This window comes from Cuculus canorus, chromosome 3 (assembly GCF_017976375.1).
Source record: "Cuculus canorus isolate bCucCan1 chromosome 3, bCucCan1.pri, whole genome shotgun sequence".
Lineage (NCBI taxonomy): Eukaryota > Metazoa > Chordata > Aves > Cuculiformes > Cuculidae > Cuculus > Cuculus canorus.
The window spans coordinates 52,470,554-52,492,108 of record NC_071403.1 but is presented as its reverse complement, the minus strand read 5'-3'; the positions used below and the strand labels follow the sequence as shown (position 1 = coordinate 52,492,108).

The 21,555-nt window shown below is 38.3% G+C and overlaps 1 protein-coding gene across 3 annotated transcripts in view; it reads left to right on the top strand.

Moving 5' to 3' along the window:
* The window catches only part of SASH1 (SAM and SH3 domain containing 1), a 536,181-nt gene that overhangs the window by 289,394 nt on the left and 225,232 nt on the right, over positions 1-21,555 (top strand). The window lies entirely within an intron of this gene.

Below are 21,555 nucleotides of genomic sequence, written 5' to 3'. Positions count from 1 at the left end.
TTTGGTTTATTTTACATAGCATTATGACTTCCCTCATGGGGGGAAGAAATGCTTCCAGGACAACTGACATATGTTTCCTGAAAACAAATTAGCCATTTAAAAAAGAATGCCATTGTCTAGAAGCACTTTGATCAGAACCTTTTTTTTAGGTGAGCACTGAACAGTTGTTTCCATGGTCTTCAGCTAGCTTGAGAGCAGGCCCAAGGGCTTGAAATGCCTGATAGCACATTTCTAGTGCTGGATTCAGTGCTTGTTCAGCTTGCATGGAAACCAGAAAGGACTGGAACATTAAACAAAAGAAAGTGATCTAAAGGGCATTTGCCAGTTAAACCTGACAGCTAGTAAAGATGCCTGATAACATTTCCACTGTCTGCTCAAAAACTACAACCAAACTGGACTAGGACCTACTGTGTGATTCTTCGTCATTTGCCCGGCAACAGAAGTATTTTTTAGATATTAACTATCTGTGTAACTAGTTGAAATCCTCATCTAGAATGGTCAATTGTCATCAGACAGGACCATTCAGTATCACTTCATAACATGAAGCAGAAGTTGGAGGAACTGATGCTGTGCCTAACTGACAATTAAGCAGAAGATAGTGTCAGTTAATTTTATTAAATGAAGCTTAGCTGATATCCAGTTTGTGTTTAACCATATACCTGAGGGTTCTTGGTAAAGAATTGCAAAAATCAGGAAATAAAAGAAAAAATTCTCTTGTGAAATGAAAATAACAGTAGAAGATAATTCACAAAAGATATTGGTACAAACATAATCACTTCCACTAGGATTTTTCTGTCATATTTTGAGAGTTTGTACTGAAATTGGCAATTTGACTTGGGAGTGGCTGAGAATCATAGTAGAAATGGGTAATCTGTGATAGAATTTCTAGTGCCTATAGCTGACAAGTATGAATCTATTTCTAAAACACTAGTAAAGCATTTCACTCTTTTTCGTTAATGATTCTGAAAATATTTTTAATTATTATCTCTTTAATAATTCACCTACCTCTGGAAGATCTGTCAAACAGCAAAAGAAAAAGAAGTGGTGATACAGTCCAAACACTCACAAATAGCCTTAAAGCAAGAAAAATATTGAATGGAATTAAATACCACTGCGGAGGACTTGGTTTAATCTAATGACTTAGTTTGGTTTATGTCTGCTGACAGACAAGTCAACTGCCACAGTCTCATTTTAACACTTTAAAAAATCACCTTCCAAATTTTTAGAGCACAAGGAATATTTAAAGGCAAACTTCACTTGAAAATAAATCTCTGCATCAGAAGAGTAGTGCTAAAATTAAAAGCTTAGCAGATCAGATTTTAGTTGCTTGGAGCAATGTAGATAGTGTAGTGTTACTGTAAAGATGGTGTCAGATTAGGTTTCCATCTTCTTAAGAACTAAAACTATTGAATTTCAGATATTCAAGGTCCTACCAAATTTTGGTGTGTTTTGTGCCTGGGATTTTGGCTTATCCTAGTGGTCTTTCACAGAGTCTATGTAATGTGACTTTGTGGGGCCATCTCAGCCTGCATCCAAATCCTGGGTGCAGTATTCGTAAATCACTTTTTGGTCATAGTATTTTATGACTATACAGAGGAAAAAAATCAAGGATTTGTGCCAATGATTTTGTGTGTTTTATTTATTCACAGTAATGAAATTCCAAGTTGTATTTTTTTTCACACCAGGCTATTTCCTCCCCCTGCCATTGAATCTTCGTTGTTCTTCAGCCTGAACTCTGGAGTCTAGAGAAGCGTACAGAAGTGGGGTTTTTTTTTTAATTTCAAACCTTAACACAACTAATCCTATTTTCTGTGTTAAGGGAATAAATAAATCCATCCTTCCATGGCTCAGTTTCCTTTTGAAAGGGAAAACTTTTGCTTCTTTTACCTTCAGACAATATGCCAGTATTTCAACTGTGATATTCAGGCAATGGATTTAGAGTGATTTTTCTCCCCATAAACCAACTAGACTGTTTGCTCTTCAGGTCATGTGTGAGGTATGCATACTTCAATTAATTCTTCAAGGACTGGCTTTAGCATTGCAGTTTGTGCTTCTGCCTACATGACATTGGTTGCCCTTGCTACTTCTGCTCTCTTATTTTATAGTAAAGCAAGGACCTACCATATAGATACTCGGTGATTGTACAGTGTTCTACGCAACCAGTGATAAAACCCTAGTAAATAGGCTATAAAGTTTTTATTATTATTATTTTATTTTTAAAAGTAATGTGTGCTTCCCTGAAAAATCTTCTGGCCAGCTCTGCTTGATGTGAATTGTAGCTCTCTCGCACTGGCAAGGGCAGGGCCACTCAGAGGTGAAAGTAGTGTCTTCATCACACACAGAAACTTTATGGTGACGTCCAAGAATTGAACACAGGCTTTTATTTTATTTTTGAGTCCTACATCTTACGCTTTATGTAGTTTTCCTTTTATATTTGCCAAAGTATATCTACCAGTCACACCGATAAAAGATAAATAATCTGTACTTAATCTAAATGCACACTGTTTTAAGAGAAGCTCAGTATGGCATTTGAAAACTTCCACCAAGGACAGAAGTAAAGCTACAAATTTATGTTGGTTTTCAGGTCTAGGATAGTATTCTAAAGAATATGGAAGAGGATGGAAGAGAATCTACAGCATACCTGTAGATCCATCCTAGTGGCTTCCCTTGGTAGAATGGTGGCTTTTGTAACCTATTAACATATTCAGAGGTACTTTGAGCTCAACAGTGTTAAAAATACTGGAAATCCTTTTCTTTTTTTTTGTTTTTCATTTTACTTCTAAATCTCACTGCTGTCTGTTCTTATATGCAACAGGGATTCTTTTTAACTCTGAGGCCCAAGGCTCTAATCCATGTCTCTAGGTGACCTGCACTTAAGGATTGTCAGAGTAATTACATTTTTCTGTGGATGTGCATAAGCATTCTTAGTCTTTTTTAAGGTTCTTCCCTGTAAACCGCCTGACCTGAGATGACTGCCTTTCACAGTGAGGGAGAGGAGCGTAAAGTAAAATTAGCTATGTGTGTCCTGTTGTCAGCCTGAGATCTCCATCATTAACTTCTGTCAACCTCCTTGGCAGGCAAACAACCGACCTATTCAGCCCTATGAAAACAATACATGCTCATTAAAAAGAGGAAAGGAAGAAGAAAGAAAAACAAACCACAAAACAAATCAACCATCACATATTTGTTTAAATCAAATTGTGTCTGAAACCAAAACCCACATGTTTAGTAAGATATGTGTCCCTGTTGCCGTGACCGCCTAGCATTGCTTTGAACTGCAAAGAACAGACAAGGAGTGATTGAGTGTAGATTTTTTCTCTTTATGTATTATACTTGAGTTTAGTCTCGGTCTGGCTCCTAAATAGAATAATCAATGCCATTATCTCTTCCTCCCTTATCTAAATCACATCAGGAGATCAATAGCTACAACAAAGACGGGCAGTGCTTTCTTTCCACTGGGACTCATTACTTTGCTGCCCAAGATGAGGGTATAGATATTCTCGAGAAGGTTATCTGGTGTTCCCTGGTAGTTAACAACAACTGTCAGTTATTAATGGTGCTCTGCAGCCTCACCTTTACAGTGCTGTGACTGATAACAGGACATGTTTATAACAAAATGGATCTCTGCCTTCTTTTCTCCTCACCCTCTCGATTCTTGTTCATTCTTCAGTTTCCTTTTCTCTCTCCTGTCTGCTGTTGCAATCCGAGGCATCATGTCTGAGAATATAAAATGTTAGGGGCCTTCTCATTGAGATTCCTCACAAGTGCAGGTTTGCTTTCAGACCAGCAAACATCTGCTGCAGTATTACAAAGACTAATTAAAATAAATTCGGATCCTAAATCAGTCTTTTAAGTAACGTTTATTACAACAGATGCTGGGTGATAAAGTGTATAATACAGTTAAGCTGAAGCGAAAGTCCTATTTTCATTGGGTTTGTTGCCCAGTCAGGAGCAATCTCCGCAAAGAAGTTTAAATTTGCAATACAGTGCTTTCCACTAGACGAATAATGAAGTCTGCCACAGTTTTTTTCCTCATGTTTATTTATACATATCAAGTAAATATAAATAATTTTGCTTAAACAAAAAAAAAAGAAAAATACACTTCTGTCAGTTTGGACTATGCTCCCAGTTTTTCTTGTCAAAAAGACAGACAGTTAGCTAATCCTAGTTGAATGGTATGACAGACGATTCACACATCAAGCCATCAAATCCTCAAAAGAGTAGTTAGCCACCAATTTAATGGCTTGACTTTTTGCATTGGCACAGCCTCAGTGTAAGTGCAGATCCCACCCTACAGCATTATCATGCCTTGAGAGGTCAGGCATGGAGCTTGGGTAACCCTGAATGTGTATTTCTGTGGAGGAGTGAGCAAGGAGAAAAGCTGTGCGTTGTGTATCAAAGGTGTTTATGGCAGCTAGAAATGTCTGGATCCTTATGGAGGATCCAATTTATTCTTTATGATGTGCTTGAGAGAAGCAGAACAGGTGCTAGCACAATAACAGTGTCACTTTTCTGGACTTTAAGGCTGTAAATGAATGAAAATTAAGGGAGAACAGTTGTGAAGCAGTGCTCCAGACACTGATGTGTTACCCTAAGTGAAGGAGTCACACTGTATAGCAACTGCAGTGCGTATCCTTTCTAATATAACATAAGGATTTTGTGTTGAATCTTATAAGCCTGAACTGATACCAAATGAAAATAATGGGACTTGAGCAGGTAGATTCAAATAGGAACAAAAGTCACCATTCTCTGCAGAAATACCAAAGGTTTTCTGATGTACAGAGTAGAAAAGAACATTCGATTTAGGCCTTCAGATGGTGAATGAACACCAGCACAATGCGAAATGCATAGCTGTTAAAAGGCTCATCTTAATAAGGAACTGAATTACTCATATTTCCAGGCATTATGCCACTTATTAGGAGAGGTTATTATGGTGGGGATAGGTTGTGGCTCTATTAATACTTCTCCCTGGACTTTTTGTTGGACTTTAGTCTGCACTCTTTCCTCATTTTCACTTTTGTTTGTATTGTATTTTAACGTACCTAAGAAAAAATATTCAGGAACATGGAGTGTGGGAGTTCCTTTGCCTGCATGGCATTTCAAGTGTAAGATGTTTTGGCCTAGACCATTGTCACTTTTATTTCTTTATACATTCTAGGTGCCTTTTTCTGTCATCTTTTTCTTTAAAGATTTAGAGGCATTGTGTAGCTAATACCTTGTCATCTGTCCTACTACCCAAAGACTTTGTGTGCCTTCCAGTGGTTAGGAAGTAAGTTAGTTGGAAAGAACCTGCATTTCTTTGTTTATCAGAGAGATAGTGCACCCTTTCCTGTGCTGTTTACTTTGATAGTATTTATTCAGGACTAAAGTGTAACTTGAAGAAATATTTTCCACTAGCTTTCCCTTGGCTACTTCATTTTTCTGAAGTGAATCAGGATAGTGCAGAAGTTGATAAAGAACAGCGTGTAAAAAGGGCATAATATATTACAGACAACTCAGCATTGATATTTATGTTTTCTTTTACTCTGTCAATCCCCAGATTACAGTATACAGATTGAGTATTTCCAAGGACACCACAGGGAAACCTGTGGGAAAATCAAAATGGGCTGTGGTAGGCTGTAATCATAACAAATAAAAAGTCTCTCAAAAATACCCTTGAAGCTAACCACTGACCAAGCTTCAGAGTAAGTCAGAAAAAAAACCAAACCAAAAACGACAAAAAAAACCCAAAAACTTAAGCATATGAATGAAAAAGATGAGCAGCAGAAGTGACTGTATGAAATTAGAAGCTGTCTTAAATTAGAAAAATACAAAGGAAATTGAGTCATCTGTGTCTGGATCCCTTAGGAAATCCGTGTAAAGTTCCTTTTTCTCTGATAATTTCTTTTTGTGGTGTAAGTAAAATCCTTTGCATTAGTTTTGCTGCCTAAAATCTGTCTAGGAGAAAACGTGAACTGGTAGCTAAATTATACCAACTTTTTATATCTTTGCTACCTAGGTAGCTTTGAATCTCCATCATCTGGCAATGTTTTTGAGCTTTTCTGTAGTGGTTTGGGGTTTCCTTTGTGCTAGTAGCCAACCACCCATCATTATCTCTGCATTACTATTGCTGTCACTACTCTTCAAGAGAAGAGATCAAAGCAAACTGCTTGTGCCTTTCAGTCAAAGCATGATCATTAACTGACACGAACCCCTACCTCTGCCATGTAAAACTGGGAAGCTATGTTAATGCACGCCTTCACCTTTGCCATGCTGAAAGGGGAACGATGCTGGAATTTGAATTCAGTATCACAGGAGCTCCTGAAGTAGTGAAAGTTTAGTCATATTGTTCACAGCATAATGTTTGTCTACAATTCAGCAAAAAAGATGAGAAGGGAAGAGTGAGGCAGCAAGGCAGGCACACCACGCGGGAGCGCTGATGCTGATGAGACGTTTCAGTAAGATGATTAATGCCCATTTACAAAATTGGGCTATTTACAAAATTGAGCATGTTACTTAAAGACTGCCTCAGTTAAAAGGAATTGTCCCTGCCTGCTGACACTGCTTTTATGCCATACTGTTCCCTCTGTCCCGTTGTGCAATAATTATGGCTGAGCCTTGTGCAATGGCCTCCCTCAGGTGGCGTTAGTCCAGGTCCTGCTCGCTGCAACTCCTGTCTCTCCTGGTGTGTAGTTCTTGGCTGCAGGAGTGAGGGGACAAGGGAGCACTTAATGTAAGGCGAGACGTTTCCATTTATGGCTGTTATTCCATTCTGATTCTGGTGTAAAAGCCATTATAAGGGTGTTTCAGAGCACAACAAGAAAAAACTACCATTACTAGGAGTAATGGGATAAGATTGAGAAAAGGCAAATGGAGGCCATTTCCTGACAGTGAGAACTGTTAGACTGTGGAATAAATTATTCTCCCAAGGGAAAGTGGTAGAAGTCCAGGCATTTGAGTCATTTAAAACTAGTGGACAACAAGCTCGGGAATAATAGGAGTAATAGGGAATGATTTACTAGTGGCTACAGAACGAAAGATTGCCATAATACATCCTTCTATCTCTGATTTCTGGGGTACGTACAGACAGTTTGAAGCTTTCCAGTTTCTAGGGGAAGAGCAGTAGGTGTAGATGTCTCTTAAAGGAACTACTGCTTGTTCCATAATGTAGTTTTAACAGTTTTATAACCCGTTCTGTAGACCTCTCTTTTGCAGGTGACAAGTTTCAGGCTTTTGTAGCTGAGTGAAGTCCAGCTTGTGGGACAGCTTCCCTTTCAGAAACACCATTTTCCTTCCACCATTTTTCCTTTCCTTGTTGTTTCTCACACCCTGTACCCAAATACACATACCATTATTAATATTAGTTCCAGGCTCTTGGATGCTTTGTACCTTGTTCCACCGTTTATATAAGTAACCTGAAATGTAGAAATAAGATTTTATTTCAGTGCTAGCCATCTCCATCTTGCAGCCGTATATTGGCATGATGGAGTTGGGCCTTCCAGGAAGAGTAGTTCATGGTACTACAGTTCAAGTCAGGAAAAGCACCTCACTCATGAGGGACAATAAGAATGTGAAGCGCAAAGAAAGTATGTGCACAGCAAAGTCTAGAATTACTAAAAGAAGAAGAGATGGGGAATGATATGTTACATGAGGAGAGCAGTCAAGGTAGGAGCAGCAGAATTCTTGAGTTTACTTAAGCATGAATATGATGCAGAGGTATAATGATGTGAGCAATGTAGTGCCCTAGAGCAATAGACCTGAGACACCAAGTTTTTGATAACTTGAAGACAAAATTAAAGGTACTGAACAGGAGTCCAAGAGGCAGAGAAAAGTGTTAAATACTTCTTGGTTTGGAAATTGCACTGCCTCTGGCAGACAATATTGATATTGTAATACTTTCAGTTAGAAGCTGCGTCTAACCTGTAACTTTGCCTTTCTTTCAGTGTTGCGTTCATAATATAACCCTAGATTAAACCACAGATTGCAGAAGTGGCATACCTGTGACTCAGTCTTCTTAAGATATACCCCTTAGTGGGTAGCAGGACAATAGTACTAGCATAAGAATTGAGTTGATCTAATCTGCAATGTTGTTTGCACTAGGAAATAGAGAAGACAATAGTTATTGAAATGGATTATGTTCAAAAAGCCCTAAGGATGGACTAATATACTAAGAAATCTTTAGCACCCTGTAATGATTTGCTGTCTTCAAGAGGCTGGTTTCTTTTTTTCTGTGACTTTTTGTGTTCTTTTAATGTCTCAAGACTCATTTTTAACAGTTCTGATCTGTGCATTTTATGGTTTGTTCCATGTTTTTCATCTCCTTTCCTTGTTTGTTTTTTTTTTTCTTTACCATTTATATGTATAGTGTTTGCCACTTGCATCTAAGCACACATGCTTTGCTATCTCAAGATTCTATAGTTAAAAGCCTTAGCTGAGAACTGAAAAAACACATTAACCCACTTTGAACTATGTACATATCATATTAAGGCTTTTTTGTGCGGTGGGCTGTGTAAATGCATGGATCTTTGCCTTGTTCCTGGATGGTGATTGATAATTTTTATGAAAAATTTAATCTAACTCACTACAATGTCTAATTCCAAAATTTTTACCACTCACTGAGATGTTCGTTTGATCAGCACCTACATATTTCCATTTCACTGACACGGGTGGTCAAGATATTGAAGACGATGGATTGTGGTGCACTTCGGCACATTAAAGGAAATGACAAAATTGTTTATTTGTCTTTTTCTAATTCAAAATTTGTTTTGCTTGATGTGTCATCTCCAATTAACAATAGCAACTTAAGACAATTTTATTTGTTTACTGTTGCCTGTACTAAGCAGACAGATCTTCTGTGTCTTGCTGTGCTGTTTTTTTGCACACCATGACCTTTATATGTATCAGATAATAATAATACTTAAGTACCTAAGTTGAACTAGAATAGCTGTTACTTTATATATTATATGTTTTATATTTACAATGCTCTTCCATATGTGAAATAATAAAGAAACACTAAAGGAGGAGCAAAATTCTGGGGACTATACCAGTATTTATCCACTAAATTAACACCTTTGTTGTATCATTTAGGTGGAAGACAGGTATATTAAAAAAGTGTTATGGTAGGATACAGTTTGTCTGCATACAATCCAGTAGAAAGCTATGCTGAAATCCATGTAAATGGATGAACACAGTATATGTAATCATAGTCTATCAATATATATATATTTCCACATTATTTCTTGTAAAGCATCTTCCAAGAGGGGAAAAATAAGAGCCTATGAATGGAATACTGAGTCCACTGGTTATCATGGTGTCCGATCTACAGAGATGGCTAGTAGATTCACATCATTGTCAGCTCCTTCCATCTAGGCAGCAATCTTTCAATGCAGTACTTAAAATCAGAAAAACAGCTGGCAACTAGCAACTTGTTACATAGAAGACCTTTAAATGTCTTCTGGTATCTAGCTGTGATGTAGTGAGATTTACCTAAAAATGTGGCTATTGAATGCACAAATTTATTCAGAACTCCAATTAGCTGGAAAAATCCAGTTACGGTTTTAATTATTTTAAGGTTTCGAGGGGGTGGAGTTCGTGAACAGCTGAAAGGAGGCAGGGGGCAGGGATGGGCTGTGTTCTGGAAAGTGAGTTTCCTAACTGTGGTAGGAAAAGTTTCACTGCACACTTTTTCACTGTTATTAGTGAGCAGGAAGCCACATGCCAAATACAAAAGAAGGATAAGATACATCAACCTGCAGAAAAATATAGTTGAAAGAAAAAAATAATTCTGGGGCTGAAGGATATGTTGGACATTTAAAGGAGGTGAACGACTGAGAAAGTGATTTTCACTATCATTGAATTAGAGCACTAGTGCAGGTGTATAGTGCATACAAACCCATGTGCACTCTACACCGCTGGTGGGAATGCTGTATCTGAACCGCAGTCCCTCAGTCCGAAGAATTGGATTGAGACGAATTTGATGGTGGATTTTCAAGGCACCTTCTTTCCAAAGCAGAAAGCTATGTGAAAATGTAGTTGCCGTCAGCAGAATTTTTATTTATATTTCTTTTGTAACGTGCAAACCTGTTCTTCACTCACCCATACTCATCCTTTCCCCCACCCCCGACTCCAGGAGCTCTCTCTGTATTACCAAGTATCTAATTCAGCTTTCGTATCTGTTATAGCTATCTATCTCTCTGTAGCTGCTATAGCTATATTTCACAACAATCTGTCTTGCTAAAATCCTGAAAACTCAGACTGACAGCTTAGAGAGTGAGTTTGGATGTATGGATAGATAAATGGTTATCCAGAATAGCTCTTAGAGCTGTCTATTTTAGCAAACTATTAAAGATGTCAGGCTCTGTGTATTTATTGCCTACTTATCACACTGGTATCTGAAGACCTATCAATTTAGCATTAGATATCCAGTCCAAGTCTCAATCCAATTGTGGAGAATCTCAGGCTGTTCCCTATTTGCCTTAGATGAGTTGAATAAAAGGTGTGATATCCAGAGCTGCTTTGCTATTTCCTTTCTAGTTTGTTATCTGAAAGCTTGATCTAGGGCTTTCTAAACTGTCAAGACAGGCTCATTTTAGCGATTCCTTATAAAATGTAGTTGTTCAGAGCTCTTCTCTGAAAAATGTTTACCTCTAGTTTATCTTGCAAGATTTCCAAACTAAAATTTTAATTTCCATTTTTCTAAACTGTTCTTTTTTGAATATTTTATCCTTTTACATGTCTTTTCTTTCATCTGTGAAGTTGCTTTTCTTTTTCACACTACTAATTGGGCAATATGCCAAAGAGAGAAAGTGAAGATTACTTTATCCATAGTTTTAACTGGGAATAACGCTGTTGAATGTATCACCAAGTGGTAGAGATTTTAACTTGGCAGTTCAGAAATGCTAAGCTTTGAAAAATAAGCAGTTCTCTGGTGTACTGAGCAGAGAGCCATCTAGAGACAGGAAAAAGGAAATGCAAAACAAAACCGAAAGTTTCACATTTGTTTCTTTGTTTTAAGAAAAAGAGAATATTTAAGAAAATGAAACTAATGGCTTTCAGTGCTATGTTCCCAAGCATGTAGAAGGGCATCATGGTGAACTGCTCTCGGGTCTTATGCTGATCACATAAACCGCATCCCATACATATCATAGCAAGCATCTACATCTTGCCTTCAGAAATGATCAGCATTACAGACTGTGTAAAAGAAAAAATGGGTTTCATTACTCCCTAGATTAAAAGGCACAATAGAGTAAAGGTGCAACAAAATACAGTGCAGTAACTCAGTGTAGCTATTTGTGCAATCTGTGATTGTTAATGCAATCTTATGTCATTAGTATAGAGCTCAGTCTATTTGTACCCATGGTAGGATCTTCGAAGGCTCTTGTGCAGCACTGGGAGGTTCTTATGTTACCCCAGATGCCCTGAGGAAGAACCAATAAAAGGAACAAGTCAGCGTGATCACAAGTTACCCACAAGATTACAGATGTTAAATTCGCACCTCCACTATTGCTCAGATCAGACAATTTTCTGGTCATACCTCTTATTCATAAGCAAAGAAGATGACCAGCTGTGTGCAGCAAGAGGCATGCCTGCTTTTGTTCAGGAAAGAGTGCTTGTTTCTCTTCAGGCGACAAACTTCCTCATGTGGTGATCTCGAGGAACAGAGGACTTCATATCTTTTTTTTTTGTCCTTGTTCAGCCGTAACTCTGAGGCATTTGAGACAGTGTTCAGTCTGTAATATCTGAGAATCCATCCTTTGGCTAAAGGGTAGAGGCCAAGTTCAGAGTTTGCAGTTTCTTTTCCTTTGTTACCAAGTCAGACATGGCCCATTTCTTCCCTGTCAATGTTTCTATTCTGTTTCTACTAGGGCAGGTCAAAAAGGAAAACACTTGGATTACGCTATTTCCCTTTCAATGAATTTGAAGTTCTGATGCTGACAGGTGATTAATTCCCTTATTAATTCAGTGTGGATCTGAACTGGAAGAGCATTAATGTATTTGGCTCTTCAGTTAAATGTTTCTGTAGACTCACTCAGCAGGCTGCTTTTTGATGCAGTCAGGAACATGCATATTTTTTCTTGTTAATTTTTTTAGATTTCTTTCCTATTTATTAAAATTACATGTGTTCGAAATACTAAAGCATGCTGGTTTTCAGAAAAAAAAAAAACTTTTAACTGGTTGGAGAAATCCAAGTTAAAATTGGAAAGACATAGCAAAGAGTTGTCTTGATACCTCTTTTCCTGAAAGAGCTGAGGGAGAGAGCCACCAGAAGATGAGGATGCTGTAGCATGTGTCTTTGTATTCGTTCTGGTTGAGATGGAATTAATTTTCTTCAGAGCATCCTGTTTGGTGCTGTGCTTTAGATTTGTGGCCAAAACATACCGATGTTCAGCTATTGCTAAGCAAAGCTCACACAGCTTCACCTTCTTCTCTGTTTATCTGCCCCAGCAAGTAGTGGTGGGCAAGAGGTTGAGAGGGCAGGCAGCAAGGACAGCTGACCTGAACTGAGTAAAGAGATATTCCAGCCCATATAACATTATGCACAGCAATAATATCAGGGTGGGTAGTTTTTCCAAAGCAGATGTTGTTCAAAGGCTGGCTGGGCATCATTCTACTGGTCAGAGGAGGTTGAGTGATTGCATCACTTGGTTGTTTGGTTTTTTCTTCAACAATTAGTCTGTCTTCATCTCAATCTGCAGGAGTGAGGAAGTTCTTCTTGCCTTTGTCCTTAGGATCGTCTCCCCCATTCCACTGCACAGGGGGGAGTGATTGAACTGGGTTGTAGGGGCTTAGCTGCCAGACAGCATCAACGCACCATAGTCTGTGATGACCTATCTCTGGAAACAGTGAAATAGGTCAAGTCTTTCCTTTTAGGGATAAGAACTTGGTATCAGCTCCTCCTGCTATGGAGCTGTGTTTACTAGAATCACAGAATCCCTAGGTTGGAAAAGACCTTTGAGATCATCAAGTCCAACCATACCTGTCCACTACTAAATCATCCACTACTAAATCATATCCCTAAGCACTTCATCTACCTGTCTTTTAAATACCTCCAGGGATGGTGACTCAAATTGTCTCCCTGGGCAGCCTGTTCCAGTACTTGATAACCTTTTCAGTGAAGATGTTTTTCCTAATGTCCAATCTGAACCTTCCCTAGTGCAGCTTGTGGCTGTCCCCTCTTATCCTACCACCTATCACTTGAGTGAAGAGGCCAGCACCCACCTTTCTACTACCTCCTTTCAGTTAGTAGATATATCTGTTGACAGTGATATGATCTTCCCTCAGTCTCCTCTTCTCAAGGCTAAACAACCTCAGTTCCCTCAGCCGCTTCTCATAAGGCTTGTTCTCCAGCCCCTTCACCAGCTTTGTTGCTCTTCTCTGGACATGATGCTCCAGGACCTCAATGTCTTTCATAAAGTGAAGGGCCCAGAACTGAACACGGTATTCAAGGTGCAGCCTCACCAGTGCCAAGTACAGGGGCAGAATCACTTCCCTGGTCCTGCTGGCCACACTGTTTCTGATACAAGCCAAGATGCCATTGGCCACCTGGGCACACTGCTGGCTCATGTTCAGTCAGCTGTCAACCAACACTCCCCGGGTCCTTCCTTGCCAGGCAGCTCTCCAGCCACTCTTCCCCAAGCCTGTAGCACTGCACAGGGTTGTTGTGTCCCAAGTGTAGGTCTCTGCTCTTGGCTTTGTTAAACCTCATCCCATTGGCCTTAGCCCATCAATTCAGCCTGTTCAGATCCCTTTGCAGAGCCTCCCTATGCTCCAGCAGATCCACATTTCCACCCAGCTTAGTGTCATCTGCGAACTTACTACTAATATACTTGCTGTATTCATAGGTTGTTTGCAATAAAAATATAATGGGGAGAAAAGGACATGCATATAAATATAAATCTCTAGAGGTATTAGTGACAAGTTGGTCTCAAAGGAAACAGCTGATTGACGTATAGAAAAGATGAAGAGGTATGATCATGATCGGACAACAAGGTTAGCGATATCAGCCAGGTGTCCTAAAAGAGATGGAAGAGTTGCAATTTCATGTTTTCAGCTACAACCTGGGCTTGTTTGCTGGTTTCAAATATAAAATACCAATAAAACATCCATCTACTTGACATCCTTTTATGTTTGCTTTCAATCACGGGCTGCAAAGTGTTTCTTTTCAGGTTTACTCTGGTTTGGCAGCCCTGTTATTGCCTATCACTTTAAGGAGTTGAAAGGCTGAAGATTCATTTCATTTTCTTTTAGCTTGTGAGCTTTTTATGTGGAATCTGTTTTTCACTTGGTTTGCATTTCATCGAGGATAATGCTGGCTATCAGCACTTGAATAATAATTGAACTGAAGCAAGCTGTTCAGCCTAACGTCTCAAGCTGGGAAAGCTGTGTATATCGAGTGTGGGTATTTCAAAAGAATTTAACATTCCAAAATTAAGTTGCAAGTAAACACGAAGGTAGAGAAAATCTGTGCAGCTCTGGCTATGCAGCTACACCACTACTATGTAGCAGTAGCTCCTCACTGTACCCTTCTTGTCCTTTAACCATTTTCATCGATGGTATGTAGTAAAGCGTTACACCGCTAACAGGTGGGAAATACCACACTGGTAATTTTGAGATATAGATGAGCCATGTGGAATTGTTTCTCCCACCCCTTCATATGTTTAGCTTCTGTTGAATGGGCCTTTAATAGTTACCCTACTTGAAATTGCACTTTTATTTAGATACAATTAGTGGTGCTAAAACATAGAGGCTGGTTGTAGCTTTTGTAATTATGTTGCTACACCTTTAGCTTACAGTAATGCTATCCCATTATTGCTCTGCTCTCTGTAATCTCTGCTAATAAGAATTTGAAATTGTGACTCAGCTGGCAGGAAAAGCAAGCTTATTTTAGATTTCTTATATTGAATGTGGCTTTGACACATCATGCTTGAATTTGGCAGATGTTGGTAGTTGAAGATAAATGCTTTGGAGTTGCAGTCTGGGCTCACCTGCAGTGAGTAATGGTACAGAGCCAAATACTCAGGAAGGCTCCTTCTGTCTACAACGGGCTTGGGCTGTGACTTGGGGGCAAGGTTTTAGTTGGAGGTAGAGGAGCAGAAAATCGTTCACTTCGTGAAACATAACAGACATCCACAAAACTATGGGATGTTTTATCTTTTTTTCATTAGATTGCGGTTTGAATCATTCTAATCCTCTTTATAGTCTCCTGTATAAACCATTTTTAGTTTAAGCTGGGGGAAAAATTCCATTAATGGTCCAAGTAGTAATTGCATCTTGTAAGTCACAATCTGATGGCTTGAAAACATGAGTTAATTAAAACTTCACAGACTGGTTTAATCTTTGAAAAGTTTTAACCTTCTCCTACCCTATTTAATCCAGACATGGCACTGAAACTTCACGAATGTGTAAGCACTTTTACATGTTTTAGTAGCTATTCTCATGCACAGTTATGTGCTACAAGCTAGAAAATATTATTTCTCGGTGCTCTGAAGATGAGAGACAAGGAAGGATGTGTTAAATATTAAGGAAAGATCTTTCTGTAAGATATTCTGCCATTTGCATAAAAGATGCTGCAAGACACAAAAGTGTGAGGTAATCACAGTGGTAAAATTATAAAAGAAAAAGTAATGGAGGGAGAGAGGCATTCCTGTTGTAGCTATCTATGAATTCATGGTACTGCTGATGAATATCTTTTAAATCTCAGAATTAATGAGCACCCTGAGGGCAATGAATGACAGTTGGTTAAAAAGGAATAGAGGCATGAAGGGACAGTATTGAACATAGTTTTTTTGCTCTGCAGAGGTAGGCTATACTAAATAATTTTGCTGATATGTATAAAATAATAATACATGTTGGAAAAAAATCACGCTTCAAGCAAATAAGAAATTGCAGTATTGCCACTGCAGCTCAGGTTCCCTTACAATGTAAAACAAGAGACAGCATAACTTAAAAGGAAAACACAGCTTTTTCTTTACCTTTGAAAATTCAAGGAGAAATGCCAAGCTTTCGAATGCCTGCTCATATCCAAATTTTAGTGACACCCATTTTTTTTAAACGCAAAAAAGGAATTGGGCTGCTTTGGGAATGTATTTTGCTATGTACATAAATTAGGGGAGGAGTGTACACATTTGAGACATCCTTTCCAGAGCAGGTGCCTGCGGAGTTCCATAGGGTGTACATTTGCAGTCTTTCTGAACTATTATCAAGTTGCATTTCAGTGTGAAGTACTCACTTAGTATTTTCTTACTTAGGTTTAAAGTGCTTCTCATCAGTTCTGAGCACTTAAAATCAGGGATGAGATTTGCTACTTCCAGCAACTGCCCAGGCTGATCACCATGATCTTGATGGGTTGATTGAGCAAGATGAGCCTCAGACTGGCATTTCTTTTTTTTTTTTTTTTAGAGTCCTGGTGCAAAGTAAAATTAGTCACACTTAGAGTGAACTTCAAGAGGTATTCAGCTTTTCTAAAGGCTGCAAGCATTAGCCTGGGCGTGTCCTAGCAGTGAATGGTCAGTGTTACAGTGGGGATATGGATTCAGCTTACCTCTCCCGTGGGTACACGCTTTCTTACCACCCTTGTGCAGGTCTTTGGGTTGCACCAGGTCTCTCGCCTGGCTGTGCCAAACTAATGGCCATAAATTTGTTACCAGCAGTAAGTAATTGTTTAGGTTGTGAATCAGCCACTCACATTATGGAGAGAAGGCAGCAGTGTATTTTACAGGTTTGTCTTAGTCTCATGAAATTGTGTATTTTTTCTTCTCACCATATGCCTTCATCTTTGCTCCATTTGTAAAATATTTGGGCAATTGTCTGCAATTTCCAAGTTATATGGTATTATGACATTTACTGAATTTTTCCTTGCTACTAGAAAAACTTTTCCTTTATCTTTTAAACATCAATTCAGGCATTTGTTGAAAAGCTCTGCATGACTGGAAAACTTTTAATCCAAATCATCCCTTCATTCCTTTGTCTTAGCAGTGCTTTTCATGAAGAGCCCTCTTTCATATCAGTGTTTTGTCCCTATCAAGGCAGAGCAAGTTTCTTGCTGCTTAAGATAAAGTTGTGAGACTTCCCTGTATGACCAGGTTAGACAAGTAATTTCACCTATCCTCGTACTTTCTGTGGCTGAAGCGGATCAAGGTTTCTCTACCAAAACAAACTTTTTGACGGGTGAGCAAACTGAGGAATATGTGACTGCTGTAAGTAGGACAAAATCTTCCATCCACTAGCAGCGGTGGACTTCAAATGTTGAAGAAGAAATGTAAGCAGGCCTTCTCTGGTTGGGAGATGTTATCCAGTGAAACAGCAGTTCTGTATCTGTTAATCACAGTAGATTCAGTTGAACACTATTTCCCAGGGCAACAGTGACTTCAATGCAATCTATGATCTGGATACTTAGCAACTTTAGATTTTGAACTTGATATGACTGCCTCTGGAGTAGTGTGTCTGGTTCTGATGTCCCCAGTACAAGAAGGAAACTGGCAAGTTGGAAAGGTCTTGGGTGAGAGCCTTGCAGTGACTGACTAAAGGATCTTAACTGTTTTAGTTGGACAAGAAAATGATTAAGAACTAAATTATTAGTTTAGTAGTACTTATACAGAGAACAGAAGCATGGTCTTAGAGAGCTTTGCAATCCAGCTGACAAATATATCTAACAATTAGGGGCTAAACAAAATTGAGAGAAATATAATGCTTGCTTTTAATAGTGATAAATACTGACAAAATGTACCGCAGTCAAAGATGGATTTTCTAAACGTTGTCAGTGGTGGAACATGACTCAGTGTTTTCAAGAGATGTTCTAACTCAAATAGACAGTAGTGCCAGGAATAGCAGAAGCATATCCAAGAATATTCTAATCTCACATAAAAATATTCTAACAACCATATTTATAACAACTCCCTGCAAGGACAGACTGAGGGAGCTGGGGTTATTCAGACTGGAGAAGAGAAGGCTCTGAGGAGACCTTATTGCAGCCTTCCAATACTTAAAGGGGGCTTATAAGGAAGATGGGGACAGATTTCTGAGTATGGCCTGTTGTGATAGGACAAGTGGTAATGATTTCAAACTAAAAGAGCATAGATGTAGACTAGATAAAAGCAAGAACTTATGATAAGGGTGGTGAAACACTGGAACAGATTACTCAGAGAAGCTGTGGATGCCCCATCCCTAGAAACATTCAAGGTCAGGTTGGACAGGGCTCTGAGCAACCTAATCTAATTGAAGTCGTCCCTACTCACTACAGGGGAGTTAGACTAGATGGCTTTCAAAGGTCTCTTCCAACTCAAACCATTCTAGGATTGTATACAGTGTTTTGTTAAACTTACTACCTTAATGAAAAATGGGCATTGTAGTAATCATTCCTGAAGCCTAGTCCTTCACTCAGATTCCTTTCATGGATCTCCTGAAATTGAGCCCTAGTTGTACAGTCCCCTGAGCCTTCACCAGGACTGTGGATGGCAGCTATGTTGGTGATTTTTTTATTTTTTTTTTCAAGAACAGAGGTTCAGCGCCTGCAGTACTTCATGCTCAGAATTGAGAAAATGGCAATGTGCTCCCAGCAAGCACCAGCATATTGCACCTCCTCACCCTCGGGATTAAATATTTATATCTGCATTTATTTCTCAAGTGGATATAATGTCTTGGGTTCCTTTTACAAAATAGGAATGCTTTTGGGTTTGTGGGTTTTTTTGGTTTTTTATGACAAGAAGAATACAGACGAAACAATAGTAACTTCCATTTTCATTAGCTACATCTCTGCCCATCCTGACATTTTCTAATTGATACTTCCTAGAATTTCAGCAGCAGCAACAGGAAAAAAAACTGACTGCACCTGAGGTTTATTAGCAGGTTGAGAGACAGGGAAGAGAAAAGAATATTCCAGAAGTATATTGGCTGTGGCAGAATCTGAGTCTGCTTCTAAGAGATTAGTATAACCAAAAATGCACTTGAGAAATAAATAAGAAATTATTTATATTCTCAGAGATACTCCCTGTTGAGCATATACTGTTTGTATTTCCTCTCTCACTGATTTTAAAAGTTTTTTTTTAATAGTTGGTGTGTTCTCGCCATGAAGCATGACACTTCTGAGAATGTGAAGCACTGTATTTTTAAAGCTTTATTTGCTTCATGTGTAAATGGATAGACCGACTACAAGTGGTACCGTTTGTTTTAAAAAACCTATGGAATGGAACCGTTTTATGGAGAGTTGGCTGACAAGTGGCTTCAAATAAAGGGAGTGACCAAAAGGGCAGCAAAGCCTACAACTTTCTCAGCAGTGCTGTCACTGTTGATCTGTGTCTTCAAAATAAATATGAGTAATATCTGAAAAAAAAAAAAAAAATAGTGCATAGACAAGCCTTTACCATTCTGAAAAAAGGTATTTCCAAATCTTATCCACACAATTATATATCTGTCCCAGTGGTTCTGTCTCCAGCAGTGGAGAGTATTAGATCTTGGAGAAAAGTGCTGAAACTCCCACAGTGGACAATTATGGAATAAGCTGCTCTAAAGGAGAGTTCCTTCCTAACCACAGGATACCTTGAGCTATTTCTTTTCTCTCTAATGTAATTGTACATCTTCATATTAGTCCTATAAATGCCAAATCCCTGTATTAATCCTCCTGCAAGATTACGTTTTTTAAAAGTCAATTCTGTGCAGTGGCTGTTCAAAAGTAATAGAAATTAATGTTAAAATAAAAAGAGATTATTTTGCTTTTCACAGCAGGACAAGATCTAACTGATAGTTTATAAACATACTACTCTTCATGACTAACCTGATATGTTGCAATTGAAAGACAAGAATGATTGTTCACCCTGGTTGTAGGTAACTGAATAAATGATGTTGCTGCTAGAATATTCTTGAGATTTCTTTTGTTATTATGTTGTTATTTTTTATTTACCTGTTCCATTTATCCCTAAAATTTGTATAACAGTCATTCCACAATCTTTGGAATCATACTTTAGATGGTCTTCCGAGAATGCTGCACTTTTTTTTTTTTTTTTTTTATGTAGGTTCATGATCTGAGTTTTAAACATGTAATTCACTACTAATCTTTGTAAGAAATAGGATCATAAATTCAGGTATTAAAGATAAATATTAGGTAAATTATAAGGCTAACGTGTTCCCAACTAAGTCATTTTCTGATAAGCATTGACATTTCTGGAAGACATTTAATTATTGATGTACAATGTATCAGGAATGATTAATCAAAAGAGTATCATAAGTTTGAATGGATATAAATTATATGTTTTATGATGCTGACATTATTTAATTTACTAGGATTTTAGTTTAGTAGGCATCTTGGATTAGACAATGTAGGGGCACACTGTGGGAATATTAATTTTTGTCTGACTTCCCACAGATTATAAACCAGCAGGAAGCGGGCACAGTTTCCAAGGCTAAACCCTGTATAGAATTTCAATATGAATGCATGCCTGGCAGACTGTTTAATTTGTATAATGGTGTCAAACACAAGCAATCTTTTAAAATAAAATTACATTGGCTTCACTTTTTCAGGACTGGGGGGGGGAGGTGTTTAACCTTTTAATGATCTTACCAGCGAGACTTATGTTGTACCGTAAGGTAGTGAAAAATACAATCATCCATTTCTATCGAAGGTGTAATATTCTAAAGTTACACTGAATAGTTTAGATGCTGTAGATTTGATTTTTATTTCTAACATGAATTTTTACTCTGATATGGTAGTGCAGATATTGCTTCTTCATGAATATGTAGCAGTATAAGGAAAGAACCAGACAGCATGCATTCTATATTAAGAAATCTGTTTTCTCTTCCTTATAAAACACAAATATGTTTCTAACAGAACTATCCATACTGTAAGTATGTTTAAATCAGCTGTTACATACTGATCTTACGCAAAAATGCAGTTCTTTTATATTCAGGCTGTGAACATGCTACTTATTGTGCAGGCTGTGTGCTCTCTGACAGATTCATTGCTTAGTAGGATTGAATCTGTGGGGATGTTCTCTCAGCCCTCATGAAGGTCATATAAAGTTTCTGGCCTTTCAACTCTGAAATGATTTTGCTTTTCAAGGTCAAACTCCTCTCTAAAATGCCTTTTCCAGCTGAATAATCAGCTTATCAAAAAATCTATGGTAACACAGTACCAAATTAATTATGATTTTTTTTTTTAATCAAATGAAAACAAACAAACATTTTGACCTTCAGGCAAAATTATATTTTCAATGAAAATCTGGATGCAGTTTTTACTAGAGAATCTGTATTGGGAAATGCCAGCAGATAAGAATGTTTGGGCAGTTTAGTACTGTACTGGGGTAATATCATTCTCCCCACAGCTTCCATGGCAACAGGGGAATATTTAGAGGTTCAGTTAAGCACCATGCATCAGTGAAAGTAAGAAAAAGACAATAGCTGTCTGACAGTAACCTCTCCACTCTCAGTTAACCTGTAGAGCAAGCTAATGGAAGAAGAAAAAGGAATACCCTGTTTCTGTAACAGGTGAGAGCAGTCCTGGGTTTGCTTGCATCTTGTGCATAGAAGTATAATTGACTTCTTAGGCCTTTTGCTTTCCTATCATACCATCCACCCATTCCTGGAAGA